The sequence below is a fragment of the Sciurus carolinensis genome, chromosome 7 (genome assembly GCF_902686445.1).
Source record: "Sciurus carolinensis chromosome 7, mSciCar1.2, whole genome shotgun sequence".
Taxonomy (NCBI): Eukaryota; Metazoa; Chordata; class Mammalia; order Rodentia; family Sciuridae; genus Sciurus; species Sciurus carolinensis.
The window spans coordinates 43006304-43026447 of NC_062219.1; the positions used below are offsets into that span (position 1 = coordinate 43006304).

At 33.9% G+C, this 20144-nt stretch overlaps 1 protein-coding gene across 2 annotated transcripts in view; it reads left to right on the forward strand.

Moving 5' to 3' along the window:
- Tbc1d32 (TBC1 domain family member 32) overlaps positions 1–20144 on the forward strand; it is a 301835-nt gene that overhangs the window by 51679 nt on the left and 230012 nt on the right. Inside the window, exon 1 of one of the 2 annotated variants that reach the window (XM_047558654.1) lies at positions 9907–10015. The exons of the other annotated variant lie outside the window; for it this stretch is intronic. The gene's annotated coding sequence lies outside the window, so the exon portion shown is untranslated. Of the gene's footprint in view, positions 1–9906; positions 10016–20144 lie in introns of those variants that run through there. 2 annotated transcript variants of the gene reach the window in all.

The window sequence follows — 20144 nt, forward strand, 5'->3', positions numbered from 1 at the left end:
TTATTTTATTTTTGTTAATCATAGCTATACAGTGTTTCTATTGTTTAACTTAAAAAAATGAATTGCCAAAGGAGGTTCTGAAATTTCTAAACCCCTTGAGTACCATGCCACTGTTGACTGGTGAATAACAGTCAGTATTTACTACATTTTCCTTCGAGGTGTATGTGCATTTTAATTCTGAAAATTGATGTATTTACCTTGTACTTGTTCATTTGTGCCTCATTTGTGTTGGAGGAAGAAAGTAGATGAAGATAGGATGAATAGAACACTGACCAGTGAGAAATTTCTAAATTACTTTTTATTCATTGGAATAAGCTATAAGAATTTGTTTTAAAAAGATTTACTAAGAAAAAAATGGAATGTTTTGTGACTTCATGGAAAACACAGTAATGAAACGAGAAACTGGTTGAGGCCGATAATCAGTATGTGAGTATGCATGTATTTACCAGGGCTATAATGGCAAACAAGGTAGAGAGATGTACCTCCTCCCCTCATGGAGTATTGTGAGAGAAACAAATGCACATATACAGTATTAGTAAGGAAATAAGAACATTACTAATTGTGTCAGATGCTATAAAACAAAAACTTGATCACGCCTGTTACCTGTGTTAGTATCTGCAAATACTCAAATGGTTCAGTTGACTCTTCCATGTCAGCCATTTTTGTTGCCATTCTTCTAGTACCAGATATAGTACTAGGCTCACAATTCAATATTTGATGAGTGAATTCTGCTAGTGGCATATCTTGAACTAATCTATAAGAATAAGATAGAGTTTGGCAAGTGGCAGACCACTCACAACATACTGCCTACAAGTAGATGTAGACAATGGAAAGGTGCAAGACAGTGTCTTTCATTACACTTGAGATGCATTAGTCCTTGAAATGTGATTAATCCCAATTGAGATATGTTGTCAGTACCAAATCCATACCAGATTTTGATGACATACAAGAAAAGAATATAAACTTTACCCATTTTTATATTGGTAAAATTATATTTTTGGTTTAATGAGTTACATAAAATGTTAATTCAGAAAAAATAAATAAATAAATAAATTTTGCACTTCCAACATAAATGACTAGTAGTGTTAGAATTGGGAAGCTAAACTGCTGTGGAGAAATTGTTTAAATCAACTAGACCGCTATGCTTTTGTGGGGTTTCTTTTGCCTTTACTTATACAGACCCTTTGTACTTCCGAAGTATGTAGGTTGGTACATTTTCCCCGAACACTCTGCATTTGTTCTCTAACTTGTTAACTTTTTTGTAGGGAGGAACTGTGGATTGAACCCCAGGGCACTGTATCACTGAGTCTCATCCCCTGTCCTTTTTATTTTTTATTTTGAGACAGGGCCTCACTTAGTTTCTTAGGGCCTTGCTATGTTGCTGAGGCAAGCCTTCAACTTATGGTCCTCCTGCCTCAGTCTCCAGAGTCACTGGGATTACAAGTGTGTGCCACCGCGTCTGGCCCATTTGTTAACTTTTAGAACAATCACCATATTATTTTACATCTGCACTTGCAGGCTTATGTGAAGTCGAGTGTGGAGACTTTTAGTCAAAAATTGGATGTAATTTGGATTGTTCTAGGACTTGCAAAATTAAAGGTACTTTCTCATTTTGAGTTGGTCTGCTTGTTGAAACTGTTGTATCACAAAGGGAAAAATAATAAGTTCTCAAGTCATAGAAAACAGCCAAAAGAGTTTCATTGTGTTTACTGTATTTTAGAAACAGGGACAATCAATATCCAGATATTACTTGCACTGTACCTGCCCTCTGCTTGAAGGTGAGATTCATTTTCCAAGTGGTCTGGAGTTCTGGAGGTGGGAGTTTGCTCATCCCCTGCAACAGAGCCTACACCAGCAGGACTCAGTTAATGTCAGAGAGAAGTGTTACAGTTCCTTTTATTACTTTCCTCAGAGAAGAAATTATGGGCCTTACCTCATTTATTTTTTTTAGAAATAGAAAAAAATAAGGCTGATGTCTGGCTAATATCTGGGCGTTGAGAGCTGAGGGTTTATTCTTATATATTTATTTTTGGTACTGGGGATCAAACCCAAGGGGTTTTACTGCTGAACTATATCCCCAGCTCCCTTCGTTTTTTAATTTTTAATTATTAATTTTAAGAGAGGGTCTCCCTAAGTTGCTTATGGCCTATGCTGAGGCTGTGTTAGGAACTTGTGATCTTCCTGCATCAGCCAAGCTGTTGGGCTTGCAGGCAGGGCAACCATGCTTGGTACCCGGCCAGGTGAGGATTCATACACTGCGGGTGTACATGTAAATATTCCAAGTTTCCCAGATGAGATTTTTCTGAAGATTTTCCACAGGGCATTCAACTCTCTGCAGTAAAAACATCAATCACAAAACACAGAATATTTTCAGAGCCAACCAAATAGTTTTGTAGATGAACTCATCCACACATTGAATGTCACATCTAAGGAATACTGTGGAACAGCACGATAGGGTGGTTTGGAAATTCACCCAGTCTAGGGCCTTCTGAGAACAGCCTCTTAGAATGTTACCCTTGCTCTCACCATTTTTATTTTTATTTATTTATTTATTTTTTTGCGGTACTGGGGATCAAACTCAGGGCCTTGTGCTTGCAAGGCAAGCACTCTACCATTTTTAAATAGTCCCTTAAGTACCGTATTTTGAAGTGACTTCTGAAGTTGTTATTCCATGATAAAGTCGTTTTCTAGGCATTTGCCTACGAAAGCGGCAATTTAATTTCAAGCACTGTAGGTGTGATCCTGATAAAGCCTCAGCACAGGTCACTGCCAAGAGAATTCTTTTTTTTTTTTTTCTTATTGTTTGTCCTATTTAGTTATACATGGCAGCAGAATGCATTTTGATTTATTATACACAAATGGGGTTCAACTTTTCATTTCTCTAGTTGTACATGACGTAGTCACACCATTCATGTAATCATACGTGTACATAGGGTAATATTTGTTTCATTCCACCATCTTTCCTTCCTCCGCCCCTCACCCCCTCATTTCCCTCTACACAATCCAATGTTCCTCCATTCTTCCCTACCACTCCCTGTCCCCTGTTATGTATCAGCATCCACTTATCAGAGAAAACATTTAGCCTTCGTTGTTTGGGGATTGGCTTATTTCACTTAGTATGATATTTTCTAACTCCATCCATTCACCTGCAAATGCCATAATTTTATTCTTCTTTATGGCTCAATAATATTCCACTGTGTATATATACCAATTTCTCTTTCCATTCATCTATTGAAGGGCATCTAGGTTGGTTCCACAATCTAGCTATTATGAATTGAGCTGCTTTCAACATTGATGTGGCTGCATCACTGTAGTATGATGATTTTAAATCCTTTGGGTATAAACTGTGGAATGGGATATCTGGGTCAAAGGATGGGTCCATCCCAAGTTTTCTGAGGATTCTCCACACTGCTTTCCAGAGTGGCTGTACCAATTTGCAACTCCACCAGCAATGTAAAAGTGTGCCTTTTCCCCCACATCCACAACAACATGTATTATAGCCATTACTCTAATTGGAGTAAGATGAAATCTTAGAGTGGTTTTAATTTGCACTTCTCTAATCACTAGAGATGATGAGCATTTTTTCATGTATTTGTTAATCACCTGTATTTCTTCTGTGAAGTGTCTGTCCAGTTCCTTAGCCCATTTATTGATTGGATTCTTTGTATTTTCTTTGTTTTTTAAGTTTTTATAAATTTTGGAAATTAGTGTTGTGTCTGAAGTGTGTGTGGAAAAGAATTTCTCCCACTCTGTAGGTTCTCTTTTCACATTATTATTTCCTTTGCTGAGAAAAAGCTTTTTAGTTTGAATCCATCCCATTTGTTGATTCTTACTTTTATTTCTTGGGCTTTGGAAGTTTTGTTAAGATATTCTAAGCTGACATGGTAAAGATTTGGGCCTACTTTTTCTCCTATTTGGTACAGGGTCTCTGGTCTAATTACTAGGTCCTTAATTCATTTTGAGTTGAGTGTTGTACAGGGTGAGAGATAATGGTTTAATTTCATTTTGCTCCATATGGATTTCCATTTTTCCCAGCACTATTTGTTGAACAGGCTATCTTTTCTCCATTGTATGAGATAACTGTATTTATGTGGGCTTATCTCTGTGTCTTCTGTTCTGTACCATTGGTCTATGTATCTATTTTGGTGCCAATACCATGCAATTTTTGTTACTATTGCTCCGTAGTATAGTTTAAGGTCTGGTATTGTGATGCCTCCTGCTTCACTCTTCCTAAGGACTGCTTTGGCTATTCTGAATCTCTTATTTTTCCAAATGGATTTCATTATTTCTTTCTCTGTTTCTATGAGGTTTGTAATTGGAATTGCATTAAATCTGTATAGTGCTTTTGGTAGTATGGCCATTTTGACAATATTAGTTCTGCCTATTCAAGAACATGGGTGATCTTTCCGTCTTCTAAAATTTTCTTTATTTTTTTTCTTTAGTGTTCTGTAGTCTTCATTGTAAAGGTCTTTCAGCTCTTTTGTTAGATTGATTTCCAAGCATTTTGATATAGGAAAGTTTACCCCATGGGTATTATACCAGGATTGTCACCATGACAATCATTGACTATGTTTGTCCAGACTGGCCCCTTTGAGTGTCCTGCTGGGACCTTTTCCACATTTCTGTTACATGAATTACTCTATGAATTTCAACTGATACTATAATCCTAAGAATTCACACTCATTGGTCCTGCTATATCCACAGAGCAATAATGAAAAAAAATCTGAAATAACTTTCTCCATAAGCAACCCAGACTCGACAATCTATTAATTTTTCTAAATATATACAGTATACATTAAATAAATTACAACATATATGTATTAACTATATTAGCTACTTACCTGTCTACCTGGTGTTTCTAGAGTCCATTGGTTAAGTTTTATCTTCATAATTATGAAACACCTTGACATTTTTTTCTCACTTATGAATAAAAGCAAAAAAAAATGTGACTTTGTTGTTTTTTCTCAAATAAGTCATATTATTGGTAACAATAGCAGCTCTAGTTAGAAAACAAAGAGAGCATATGGATTGGGGTAGCAGACAAATAATATCTGGCATGGAGCATATTATTTGTATTATTTAGAAAGATTGTTTTGAAATTAGTATTGTGAAAATTGTTTTTCTGTTAGTATGAAATACCTTTATATTCCATTGTTCTCCATTTGGGCAAGTGTTAGTAATACAATGATTTATAATTTATAGGTTTCTAAAGCCTTAATTAAAGAGGCAGTAAAATGTAGAGGCTCAGAAATCAGATTGATTTCAAATCAAGTTCCCCTGGTGTTACCAGCTGGTATCGTGCAACCCTGATCATGTTATTTTGTGTGTGTGTGTGTGTGTGTGTGTGTGTGTGTGTGCCTCATAAAGTTATGGTGGATCTATCAAATTAATATATGTTAGCTGCTTAGGAAAAAATCTTGGTATAGAGGAAGCATTCAATAGATGTTATGCGTTATTGAACACTTATGATATCACAATCTCTTTTAATTTGTGTGATAATATACTTTTGTTTTAAATATTTACTCCTAAATTGTTTGCTACTTGTAATCAAATAGAAACTGCTTTCTAATAGTCTGGATTACTATGGTGTATAAAAGAATATGTTATGTAATAGTATCATACTCTGGTTTATTATGTTATGACCCACAGAAAAAACTTAAAAAAAAATTGAAAAACAGGACTAATTTTCTCTGATATTACAGAATACCTACAACATAATGGAGCAATAATCCATAAACTATATTGTAATACATATAAAGATGGGCCTTATTGCTATCCCTCTGAAGGCAACCTGAGAATAGTATGTACTTAAAGAACAAGCAAAAAACAACACAGCTTCTCTAAAAATTTGGAAAACAATTTAATTTTCTTACCCTCCTTTCCTTTAGGACCCATCTTTTCTTCTGTAAGCCACCCTGTCATTTCTAATATAAAGAAAACTAGTTTAATCTCCTTTTATTTCTTCCCTCACTGGTTGCCCAGATTTTCACAATGAAACACAAGCATTTAAGATGCCAGAGAGAATTACTCATAGTGGGCAGGACAAGAAAGAGGATGTGAAATATTGTATTATTTTTTTTTTTAACAAATGGAGTTGTAAATAGAAAAATCAGGATGCATGATAATCAATGCAGACACACACATAAATATTTAGTATTTATTAAATTACATACACAAATATTAAGTATTTATTTTCAACATTTGCATATGCTTACTATGCAACTAGAAAAGTAGCTAAAATTACAATTCATGCCTCCTTTAGATATATGGGAAGTATCTTTAATTTTAGAAAAATTGATGATCAATTCAGTCTGGTCAAAAATAATGATTTGTTATACATTAACTAGCTATATGTTAGTGGTAGGTGCAAATGAGCATCTGTTTTGGATAGTGTCCTTGTTTCCGAAATCTGATAAAAATAATACTAAATTCAGCTTCATCAGAATATTTAGATGAACTGTTTTTGTTTTTGTTTATTTGAACCAGGAATTGAGCCCAAGGGTACTTAATCACTGAGCCACATCCCCAGTGGTTTTTATTTTTTTATTTTGAGAAAGGGTCTGGCAAAGTTGCTTGGGTTTCTCACTAAGTTGCCAAGGCTGACTTTGAACTTGCAATCCTCCTGTCTCAGCCTTCCGAACTGCAGGATTGAAGGTGTCCGCCACCAGAGCTATATTCTTTTTTTGTAATCTTTGAATCTTTTAAAAAATCATTGATTATTTCTTATTTTGCTTTTAATAATGAAAGAGAATGAGGGAATTTCTAGTAAAGTGATTTTAAAATTTTAATGATGAGAATTCCAGCAAAATTGAAATATTATATTGGAATGTGAAAAAGATGGGGAGGGTCAGAAAAGTGATACTGCATGGTACTCAGCTCAACAAATCTATTTACTTTCTGGTTTCTCTGATATACTTTATTGCCAATACCGTTTTGTATAACATGTAGTTATTATCAAGTAATAAAATGTTACACCACTCCTTAACACACCCCAAAATGAGTTTCCTGGTCAGGAATAGTTTTAGAAATATGTTACAGTCAGTGCAATAATTTGAAAATTGTAGGGGTTTAAATGTAAATAAATCAGTAGCTTCATACAAAAAATAAAAGGTATCCTAGGAGTGAAATTGACACTTCTTTAGGTTGATGTTTACAAACAAGTTATTCAAGGGATATTTAGAAGAAAGTTATGAGTTACATTTTTGTTATTTACCACAGGGAGGCATTTTTCTGAAATACATTGATCCTCTGAAATTTAAAAAAAATGTACATGATCAATAGCAAGACTTTCAAATTCAGCCTATTCTCTATTTGCTGCAGATTATTGCACTTTTCTTGTATTCAAAGCCTTAGCTTTGAATTCAGAAAGAAAGATTTGATTTTTTTTTCCCCTTGGAAAATGGCTTAAAGTAGATCTAAGAATTAAACCTGCGGCAAAAAGTAAACCTCAAACCCGTGTAACTTATTGTTTAAATCACAATTATATATTAACAATATTTCTATTTCATAGTAAGCACAGGTAGTAATTTATGCTTAATTGTGAGAGAAGTTTGTATTGAAAAAATTGTTTCATCAATTCATCAGGAAGATAAATTCTCATTTAAGCACCATTTTAAAATATCAATTATTTTGAGAAAATTGTTACTCTTAGACAAGTTGTCAGATAATGTTAAGACTTACAGCATAGAGTCATCCTTAACTCCTGTTAGTAACATTTAATAACTTTTGAAGACATATGCAGAATATAAAGTTGTGACACATAGAACATAAGTTAATGTAAACATATTTGTCTCTCTTCTACTAGATGCTTTTTTTGTTGTTGTTCTCTTTTTAAATTTTATATTGACATGGAATCTTGCTAAATTGCCCAGGTTGGCCTCAACTTGTGACCCTCCTGACTAAGCCTCCTGAGTATCTGGAATGACAGGCATGTGCCACCATTCCCGGCTATTGGATGCTTTTTGTACTCACATGAAATTATTCTTTTGTAAACTTAAAGGAAAGGAAAGCCAAGACTTCAATATAAAGTGAAGAGAGCTTATATATATATATATATATATAAGCTCTCGACTACAAGATTAATTATAGGCTTTGGTTCTACAGAAAACCAAACAGCAAGACACTGAAATAATAGGGGGCAAAATCCTGGTTGTCATTTACTGTTCCCTCACAACTGTTCCCTGACACTGTATGCTGTTTTGAGATGTACATGACAGCAGAGTATTCTCTTCACTAGAATTAAAATCCTTTTTAAATTTTTTAGGTCTATCTAGTACTGTTTTTCTAGGTTTAGAAAAATTTCCCTGAGAAAACTATGTCTTGATATCAAAAAGTATGATCGGACTTCTGGTAGATATAGGTTTAGAAGTAAGTAAGAGAAAAACATACAAAATAGGCTTATTTTCATTGTTTAAGTTTACTAATTTGGAAAGTAACATATTTCAAAATCACAGGCTATTGGACAAGGCAGAGAGTTTTAAAGACATTATCAAAGATATTATGAATCATGAACATCTTTCTCCAACCTATCAAGCTAAGAAATAATGAAGTATTGACAGAAAAATTGTTTTATGTTAGGTAAAACTATAAGTTTGCATTTATTGTGATTAAATTTGAAGGAACACATTTTCTTGTGCCCATACATTTGTGCCTAGAGTCAGAGATCTCAACCCTGGGTGTGTCACTTGTTTTCCTGAGAGGTGAGGGGCATCTGCACCCTGCCTTTGGGCTGTGTATACCTTTGCTTTGCTGTTCTTTAATAAATATTTGCTTGTGCCTTGCTTTTGTCACAACCTGAAATTCTTTTCAGTAGTAAATCAAGAACCTACCTGAGTCAGGAGGGGTTCTCACTGCCCTCTTGGACAGACAGCCTAGGATCTCTCTCTGGTGACAGGAATACTATACTTTTGTGTCTTAAAACACTTTCACTTTTTTTTTTTTTTTTGGTTTTGTTTTTTATAAGGCTCTATTGCTTTAAAACAAACACTTAATAATACCATGCTCTCATTTTCCTCTTATGACTACTGAAGGCAATCAAAGTTGTACTGAGTATCGATGACCATTGTTATATTCTGTATCCTGGTATTCCAGAGAAAATGACACAGGAAGCCAGTGTGAACCTACATGTTAAACATGAGAGATTCTACTACTCTTTTTATAATCAGTAAAATCTAAAAGTGTTAGGTTTATCATAATTAATTAAATTCATACCACTTCCATACCTTCCCCCATCCCCTCCCCCCCGTTTTTTTTTTTTGGTGGTACTTGGGATTGACACCAGGGTCTTGCACATACTAGGCAAGGACTTGACCACTAATATAACACTCCAGACCAACACTTCTGAAACTTCGGGGACTTCTTCTCTATTCATATGTCCTCACAAATTTCAAAAAGAAAAGAAAAAGGAAAAGAAAAAGATGGGAAAGAAAAGTAACGCTTCATATTTTACTGCTAGTGGAAATCTCCAGGGTTTGTATAGTTTTCTTTGTACAACAATGGTACTATACAGACTTTTTACTAGAAATATTTTGTTTCAATATGCAAAACCATAAATAATCAGTCAAGGGAAGTTAGCTAACATCAGCTTACTGCCAAGAGACCCGGTAGAACAAGTCCTACATGGGTGTACTTGCTACAGTCAAACATTAATATCTGACAGTGGTTCAGCCTTGAAATTTTTTCAACATATTTGTTAATGTACTTAGCTGAAAAACTAGAAATTTACTCAAAATAGATTAAGGAAAATTGTGATATGTCTGCAGGCTACAGGGGAATCTCAGAAAGAAGTTCAATGTGCAAAACTAAAAGTCAAAAGAACTAAAAAGCTGGACAATTTTCTAGTTCTCTTTCTTGATTCAGACTTCCTGTGTGTATTTATTTGTTCCATTTTTCTCTTTGTAGACTGATCCTATCTTCTCTCCTTTTGCTTATATTATTGAAGTCGCTTTATTAATTCACAAAGAGAAATATGACTTCCAAAGGGCAGTGCCACCTTCCTCAGGAGTCAAACTTGAAGGTAAACCAAATTATAAAAAGGTAATTTGGTGGGCTTGGACTGTAGCTCAGTGGCAGAGCACTTGCCTAGCATGTGTGAAGTGCTGGGTTCCATCCTTAGCACCATGTAGAAATGAACAAATAGAGTAAAGGCATTCTGTCCATCTACGACTGCAATTTTTTTTTAAAAGGGTAATTGGGTGATGGTTTGTTGTTTTGGTATCACAGATGTTTGCCTATGTCCAAACTCATCAAGATGTATAAATTCAAGGTATACAATTTTCTGTATATCAATTATACCTCAATAAACCTTTAAAAAAAAGTAATTTGATAAGAACAGAATCAGATTAATTCTGTGAACATTGATTAATGAACTAGGTATGTCTATAAAACTTCCAATACCAGTCTCTTTGAAGATGTACCCCTCTCAGAGCACTTGTTGAAATGGTGAGGTTGTGAAATTGTGATTGTATCATGTGATCCCTCAAGGGATGAAAATCACAAAGCCTATCTTTATCTTTCCTGTGTCATTCTCCTGATACAAATGAGAATATTCATTTCATTAATATTTAGCTTCTCTCCATGCTAGAGATAGGTCACTATGGACACAAAAAAGTTCTTGTTCTTCAAGTTCATAACTTTTGTTTTGAAACATTAAATTATATTTAACAATTTATTCTATGTTTATTGAGATTATCATTGATACTATTTATTTTGGTGACTATTTTCCTCTTCTAAATTCAGGAGAAACCTAGAAAAGTAAATGGAGAAATGGAACTGGCTTCATCCCTAAGCACATTTCTTTATGACTTCTTAGGGTATTGGAACAAGAATCAAAACTCAAGGCCTATCTAAGATAGGGAGACTAATAGAACATTCCTTCTCCATGAAAGTGGGATATAAAATGTCTAACTGTGTAAAGATAAACCAAAATCACCCTTTCCTCCTCATCTTACTCTCCAGAAGATGACAGGGATAAGTTACTTTCCTGAACATAAATTCTATGGGTAAAATTCATAAAAGAGCTGCAATCTGCCCCTCAAGCCCAATATGTATTAGAAGTCTAGTACAGTAACAGTAGAAAACAAATAAAGGAGATTTGAACTGGAAAAAAGAAACAGAGTTATCATTATTTGCAGATGATTTGGACAGACCAAAAACAGTAAATTTTATGGGTAAGTTACTAGAATTAAGGAGTGATTTTCAGTAAGGTTGATAAATTCAAAATGAGTATATGAAAAGCAATTGCAATTCTGTATGATTTAGTGGTTTCAATTGTCATTACACAAATGTGAACAGTTCATGTCAATTAAGAGAGGATTGAAGAGAAAAGTTAGAATAGGCAAAAAAAAAAAAAAAAGGAATAGTATACGGAGGCAGAAAGGAAGTAATGACAGCTACCCATTCTTTTCGATGAATCTCAGAGATGTATACATAAGCAAATGGAGCAAATCACAATCAAAAAAAGTCAAGTAAAAAAAGGAAACGCTAAGCAACATTTTGGTAAGGAATAAAATCTTTGATGGTACAAAAAGGAATAAAAACAAGATAATGATTATTATAAAAATAGGGCTATAAAATATGTTTTGATAGGAGAAATTCTGAACTTCTATTTGGCACTGAATTTACCTAAAATGTTTTGAGAATTCCAACCTTACTAAATATACAGATTCTGGTCCTAGAGAAACATGAATTTTTTGTGTAGTCTTTTTATATCCTTACTTGAGGTCCTTTTAGAATTCAAAAATCAGTTTATAATGTTTATTTTTTAAAGTAATACACATATAATCATCCCTCAGTATCCATGAGGGATTGGCTTAGGAACCCTGGTAGATGACAAAATCTGTGGATGCTTGTCCCTTACAAAAAATGGCATAATATTTTCATATAACCTATACACGTCCTCCAGTACACTTTTGGTCATCTCTGGATTGCTTGTAATACCAAATTCTATGTAAATGCTATGTAAATCATTGTTGTGTTGTTTAGTGAGTAATGACAATAAAAAAAATATGTACTTGTTCGGACACAATTTTTCCTCAATATTTTCAGTCTATGTTTGTTGACTCCATAAATGTGAAACTCATGAATTTGGAGGGCTGCCTATACACTTTCTTTTTTAAATTTTTATTTTTAAATTTTTTATTTTTACAGACTGCATTTTGATTCATTGTACAAATGGGGTACAACTTTTCATTTCTAAGATGGTACACAACGTAGATTTACACCATTCATGTAATCATACATATGCATAGTTTAATATTGTCTGTCTCAGTGTACTATCTTTCCTTCCCCCACTCCCTCCTGCCCCATTTTCCTCTACATCATCCTAAGTTCCTCCATTCTTCTCTTGCCTGCCTCTGCAATTCCCCCTGCCTTTATGTATCATCATCCACTTACCAGAGAAAACATTTGGCCTTTGGTTTTTTGGGCTTGACTTACTTCACTTAGTATGATATTCTCTAACTCCATTCATTTACCCGCAAATGCCATAATTTTATTCTTCTTTATGGCTGAGTAATATTCCATTGTACATATATACCACAGTTTCTTTATCCATTCATCTATTGAAGGGCATCTAGATTGGTTCCACAATCTGGCTATTGTGAACTGAGCTGCTATAAACATTGATGTGGCTGCATCACTGTAGTATCCTGATTTTAAGTCCTTTGGGTATAGGCCAAGGAGTGGGAGAGCTGGGTCAAATGGTGGTTCCATCCCAAGTTTTTTGAGGAATCTCCATACTGTTTTCCAAAGTGGCTGCACCAATTTGCAACTCCACTAGCAATGTGTAAGTGTGCCTTTTCCCCTACATCTATGCAAACATGTATTGCTTGTATTCTTGATAATAGCTGTTATAATTGGAGTTAGATGAAATCTTAGAGTGGTTTTAATTTGCACTTCTCTAATTTCTAGAGATGATGAGCACTTTTTCATATATTTGTTGATCACCTGTATGTCTTACTCTGTGAAGTGTCTGCTCAGTTCCTTAGCCCATTTATTGATTGGGTTCTTTGTATTTTTGGTGTAAAGTTTTTTAAGTTCTTTATAAAATTTGAAAATTAGTGCTGTGTCTGAAGTGTGTGTGGAAAAGATTTTCTCCCATTCTGTAGGCTCTCTTTTCACATTATTGATTGTTTCCTTTGCTGAGAAAAAGCTTTTTAGTTTGAATCCACCCATTTGTTGATTCTTGCTTTTATTTCTTCTGCTATGGGGGTCTTGTTAAGGAAGTCTGGTTTCTAAATAACAAGCATTAACAAGCATTAATCCTTAGCCTTATCTTTCCCTATTCTTGAGATGTAAGCAATTTCAATAATTTTTTTCTTTTATTTACATCTGTATTTTAAAATATTGCATTTATCTCCTATTGGTTTTTAAATTTTAATCACATACTTATTCCTAATATGTAAGATGTAGCACTATAATAACATGTATATTCTTTTCATTCTGCTTATATAAGTTTTTAGTGAAATCAATATTTATTGCTCTTATTTTTACAACATGGAAATATTTTTTACTATAATGGCAAGTTTCACAGTATGCTGTGATTATAATTACTTTTCTGTAGAATATTTTGTTTTTCCAAGAGTCAGTGTGTGTCTTGTTTTTATGTTTTTATTAGTGCATTAGTTATACACAATAGTGGTATATACATTTTGACATAATCATTCATGCATAGTATGCCTTGTTTTTGTCGTTGCTGTTGTTGGCTTTGTTCTCTGTATTCCTGTTTTTAATTCTTTCCAAATTCTGAGACAAATGCAAGCAAGTCATCTCAATATAGTAAAATTCCTCTGTTAATTCATCATTTCCATTTTTATTTTGTTTAAACCAATCCAGGACTACATTGTACCCTGTTCTAATCTTGCTGCTTTTTAAGTCTGGTATTCTGAAATTTGCCTTCACTGACATCCACATCATTTCTTCACTTCTCTTCTGTGTTCACTGATTTATTCATTCAACAAATCTTCCAGAAGGCTATCCACCAGGCAGTATTAAGGGATACTGAAAATATATCATTGAAAAAGAGATCAATTCTGCTCATAGAAGTTATAACAAAAACCAAAAAATGGTACAATGTTAAACTAAAAGTTTCCACTGAGAAGTGAAGGTACAATTGGCATGACATTCCAAATGTCATGGAATTAAACCCAAAATAAAATATTAATATTAATATTTTGCAAGAAGAGTGTTCAAAAGTTTTTGCATGATCCTTTGTATAGAAAATAAACAGATATGACAGAACTTTGTGAAAAATGATTGGGAAGCTAGCTTTGTTTATTTCTTTTTCAGTATAGGTGGTCAGTACAGATCTCCATTTACTGGCCTCTCTTTACGATTTGGGTAGAAATCTAAAGGAAGTGAGAGAATAAGACATATGAATATCTGACAGGAAGAATATTCCAGTCAGAGGTAATCAAAACATTCAAGGCATTGAGACAAAGAAATGCTTAATATGTTCAGAAATAGCAAGGTCTGTACAGGTCAGAGTAGCTAGGGGAAGGGGAAGGACACCAGAGTGAGCAGATGGTGTCTTGACCTGGAGTGGCGTCACGGGACGTGGTAAGGAATGGACAGTTTCTGGATATGCTTGCTTGACAGTGGAGTTGGCAGGACTTACCATAGCTCAGGTGTGAATGAGAGGAGGCAAGGGTGATGTCAAAATTTTAGCCTGAGCAACTACAAGTGGGTCATTAACTCAGATGGGGAAGACTCAAAAAAGAAGTGCAGTGATTCAGAAGTTTGATTGGAAATGTCAAATAAGAAAAATTCTATTATGGGAAAATCTGCCAGGCAGTTGTAAATGAGCACAGTCCCTGCGGGTGAAATGTTAGTGCTAGAAATGAAAGTTCTGGAGTCAATATTGTATGCTTGGTATTTTAAAGACATGGATCAGTAAGTCCTTGTAGGGTGAGGATTGTCTGAATTTGGAGAGTTATGTCTTCCAGTTCACTTCTGTCTCCCCAAACAAAAAACTTCTTCTCAGTGCAAAGGAATTTATTTTAAAGTCTAGGAGGGGCTGGAAATAGAACTTTGACCTAAAATTATTGGGAATTATTTACCTGGAGATTTACAGGAAGCACAAAGGTATTACGGAATTTTAGCATTATATGACTTTGGATAAGAAATTACATTTTGTTTTGTAATTAAACCTTTTTTTCTCTACTTTTTCATATTTTGTAAAAAAACATTGTAGATTTAGTAAGGAACATGGAAAAAATGTCCCACACTTTAACAATAGAAATAAAGTTTTAACAATGTGATAAAACAATGTTTTCCTTCAATCACAAAGGTGCTAATGGGTTAGGAGTTAGAAGGATGTTAATGTATACTTTTTTATTTCTTGTGGGAAAGGAAGGCCAGTTATCTATAGTGATTTAATAAATGGCTTTTCTCCCATTACAGAGTCCAGGTTTCCAATGTCATTCCTGTTTGGATGCCATACCACTAACCCAGCAGAAAAAATTACTGTAAGATTTGCATGTGAAACCATATCAGGTGTTTTCAAATGTAAACTTTGTTCCCTGGGGAAATAAGTTACTATGTAAGTGGAATGAAAAAAAATCTTAAATTACATGACATGAAAAAAAAGTTTCCTCTGACCATTTAGCTTGCTCTTGACATTTCAGTTAACCCATGCCTACATTCTTCACATACCAAAAAGCTGTATCTGAGTATATCTGTATTTCTGAAATAGCCTGACTTTCGGACTTGTCCTTATATACCCCAAGAGAACATCCGTTATTCTCCTTTCACTGTTGTTAAATGATGCCTGCCCACACTCAGAACATATGAGGCATCTAATTGACTGTCTTCATGTATGTCATGGCTTGACTTATGGAGAATTCTTAATGAACTGAGTCTTCCTCCTAAAACATGCTTCCTCGTCTAGGATGAAATGAATCTTTGAGTAAAATCCTCAACTACAACTAAAAAAATTCTTAGAATTTTCAGCCTGTATCCTAGTAGGTAAGCCCTCACTTACAGTCTCTGTACTTGAGCAAACCAAATTTTCTATCATGTTCTTTCATATTCTGTTTGTCCTTGTGGGTTTCTGTTTTTTGTATTTATCATTTTAGTGGGGTTTTCGGGTGAAGCAGAAATAAACGCATGTGTTCAAGCTATCACATTTAAAGTCTAAATATATTTTATGCCATAAAATCCAGTAAAATGCTTCTTAAAGTTTTTTCTAGTTATAGCAAATATATATTATATAGGTGACCTTGCTTAATAGCAAAATAAGCTTTTTAAAATGATAAAAGAAGGCTTTGAAATTACTCAATGCTTATTGTTAGTAGTCTAACAGTACTTCTGACATTTTATTATAATTTTGTAATCTATCAGAATACTGTGAACATTATTGGATTATATTAGTAATGGTTTATATCTCTATTGGAAAAAAGATTACCCAGTTTTTATGCATAGAAAAAGTTAGGTCACCAAATTATTTCTTCCACTGGAAATGCTTTTTAGTGCCTGTTGTCTTCAAAATGTGTTATCCTAATGTTTATGGTTAGTATATACAGAAAAAAGTATCTGGGAAAAGAAAGATTTTGAGTTTTTATTATTGAGACATATATAAATAAATTTGAAAAACACTACTAAAACATTAAATATTTCAAAATGCCAAGACTATTTAAAATCTCTTTCTCTCTCTCTCTCTCTCTCTCTCTCTCTCTCTCTCTCTCTCTCTCTCTCTCTCTCTCTCGGTCACACACACACACACACACACACACACACACACACACACATACACCTTGCCTGGAAAATAGATTCCAAAATTGGTATGGGGTAAGTACAGCCTACCTGAAGAATTTAGATTATTAAAACCTTTGCTTAGATGATATTAAGTATTATAAACTAAGATTAAAGGAAAAATCAACAGACATACTATCATTATTAAAATAAGTACTGAGGTGGAAGTACTGCCTAAACAAAGATTCTTAGAACTGGCAGGCATCAGTTAAGATCACATGTGGCATCTTGTCTCATACACAGCTACCTTACCAGACTGTGAGTCACTGGGACAACAGTCTAGTCTCACCATTTTACCGCTCACAGTGCCCACCATACCATATAGCAAAGTGTCTAGCATACAGTAGATGGTTTATGTATGTTTGATAAGTAGGTGGCTAGCGAGTGATTTTGAGATGATCAGTGACTGGAGAAAGAAACAGAGTATGTTGTTTTCTTCCTTTGGATTTTTAAATCCAGTCTACATATAGGATTCATAATTCTGTTCTGATCTCTTCTTGCCTTTGTAGGCATCACCTGCTATTTTATATTATGCAAGTGACATGGTAGGTAAAGTCTAATTTAGTAATGAAATATTAGCAAGACTGTTGTGCCATATACATAAATCACATCCTTCAATTAATCTTTTAACAAAATTGATGTTTTATGTCAGTTGTCTGATTCCTGTGTCTGCTTCTCAGTTAGTTTTGACCTTGGATGGAAAAAGAGGAATGTTATTTATTGGGATGCTTTTACCCACTTCTAAATAAGTATACTGGTGATAAAACAAACGTACAAATATACATAAGTAAAAATAAATTAGTAGAGTTTATCACAGAAACCAAGGTCCTATGCTTCATAACTATCTTCCCAATCTCAGTTCCTTCTAAGAGGCAACCATATTAAAATGTTTTGTTTGGTAGTTTTTCATCAATTCAGTATAATACAATGATGCTATTGACAAACCTATAAGTTTCAGATATAATCCATTGACTTTCTTCCTATAGTACACGAGGATTTAGTGTATTTCTGTCATCCCTGTACTAAGATTTTTGTAGGATACAAAATTATACACAATCATGCACTAATATTTACAATTTTGGACAAAGAAATTTTAGTGTGTGTGCATACTGCATCATACATAATTATGAATTATAGACAATAAGTACTTATTGGAGGAATATAATTTATCCTATATATTTGAAAAAAAATGTAATTTTGTTCAAATTTTTCTACTTAAAATGTGAATATTTTCCCTGCTGTGAGATGTTCACAGGAAACTTGTAATTCTTTTTAGATATACATAACAGTAGAGTATATGGAGTACATGGAGTATACCTTCTCATTCTTGTGGTTGTACATGATGTGGCATTACACTGGCCATGTAGTCATATATGAACAGAGGAAAGTTATGTCCAATTCATTCTACTGTTGTTCCCATTCCAGTCCCCCTCCTTTCCCTTCATTCCCCTTTGTCTAATTCAATGAACTTCTATTCTTTGACCCCATTATGGTCTGTGAGCATCGCATATCAGAGAGAACATATGGCCTTTGACTTTTTGGGATTGGCTTATTTCACTTAGCATGAGAATCTTTAGTTCCATCCATTTATTGGCAAATGCCATAATTTCATCCTTCTTTACCAATGAGTAATATTCCATTGTGCATATATACCACATTTTATTTTCCATTCATCTGTTGAAGGGTACTCAGGTTGGTTCCATAGCTTTGCTATTGTGAATTGAGCTGTTGTAAATATTGATGCTGATTTTAAGTTCTTTGTGTATATGCAGAGGAGTGGGATAACTGGTTCAAATTGTTTCATTACAAGTTTACTGAGGAATCTGCATTTCCAGAGTGGCTGCATAAATTTGCAGTCCTACCAGCAAAGTAAACCTTTCCCCCAACATCCTTACCAATATTTGTTACTTGTATTCTTGGTAATTGCCATTCCGACTGGAGTGAGATGAAATTTCAGTGTAGTTTTAATTTGCATTTCTCTAATTGCTAGTGATGTTGAACATTTTTTCATATATTTGTTGACCAGTGGTATTTCTTCTGTGAAGTGTCTGTTTGGTTCATCTGCCTATTTATCGATTGTGTTATTTGTCTGTTGGATGTTAAGTTTTTTGAGTTCTTTATATATCCTAGAGGTTAATACTGTATCTGAGATGCAGGTGGTAAAGGTTTTCTACCATTCTGTAGGTTATTTATCTTCTTGATTGTTTGCTGTGAAGAAACTTTTTAGTTTGATACTGTCCCATTTATTGATTCTTGACTTCTTCTTGTGCTTTAGAAGTCTTGTTGAGGAATTTGGTTCTAAGCCAACATGATGGAGAGTTGAGCCTACTTTTGCTTCTAATGGGTGCAGAATCTCTGGTCTAATGCCTAGGTACTTGATTCCCTTTGAGTTTTTGTAGGGTTAGAAATAGGGGTTTAATTTCCTTTTGCTACATATGGATTTCCAGTTTTCCTAGCACCATTTGTTGAGGAGGCTATCTTTTCTCCAATGTATGTTTTTGGCACCTTTGTCTAATATGAAATAACTATATTTATGTGGGTTTGCTTCTGTGCTTTCTATTTTATACCACTGGTCTATGTGTCTGTTTTGGTGCCAATACCATGCCGTTTTTGTTACTATAGCTCTGTAGTATAATCTAAGGTCTAGTATTGTGATGCCTCCTATTTCACTTTTGTGGTTAGGGATTGTTTTGGCTATTCTAGGACTCTTATTTTCACAAAAAAATTTTTTAAGTGGTTGGCATTAATTGCATATGACTATGCCATAATTTAACTTTCAACCCACTGTGACATATTTAGAAAGTTCATTTTCTAATGTTCCAAATAACCTACCTGTAAACAATAAATCATCAACTGTATCCTGCATCTCTTATCTTTAGAGTGAATCACAAGAAATGGAATTACTAAACAAAAGTTCTTGATGCATATTGCCAATTTCCCTTCCAGAAATATTTTATTTCTATAAAAGCATAATTATTTTATTCCACATTTTTAACCCTAAAAAACTTGGTTCATTTTGTAGATTTAATATTTACCTTGTTTCAGCTTGAGATTTTTGATTGCCAATGTGGCTGAAGATTTTCTCCCACATCCATTACTCATTATGACAAAACGTTTTATTTTTTTCTGTTTACAGTTTGATTATATCACTGAAATTTTAACAATTCAGGTAAACATTTGTGAATTAATTTAGTTCAATTTAGTTTAATAATGTTTTATCATTATTGGTGATCATTACTGGATGTTTTCTCAGGAAAACAATTTTAAGAATTAACAGTCTTAATAAAAATTTACTGTAATTTTTTTTTTTTTTTTGTACCAGGAACTGAACCCACGGGCACTCAATCACTGAGCCACATTTTCAGCCATTTTTATTTTTTATATTGAGACAGCAT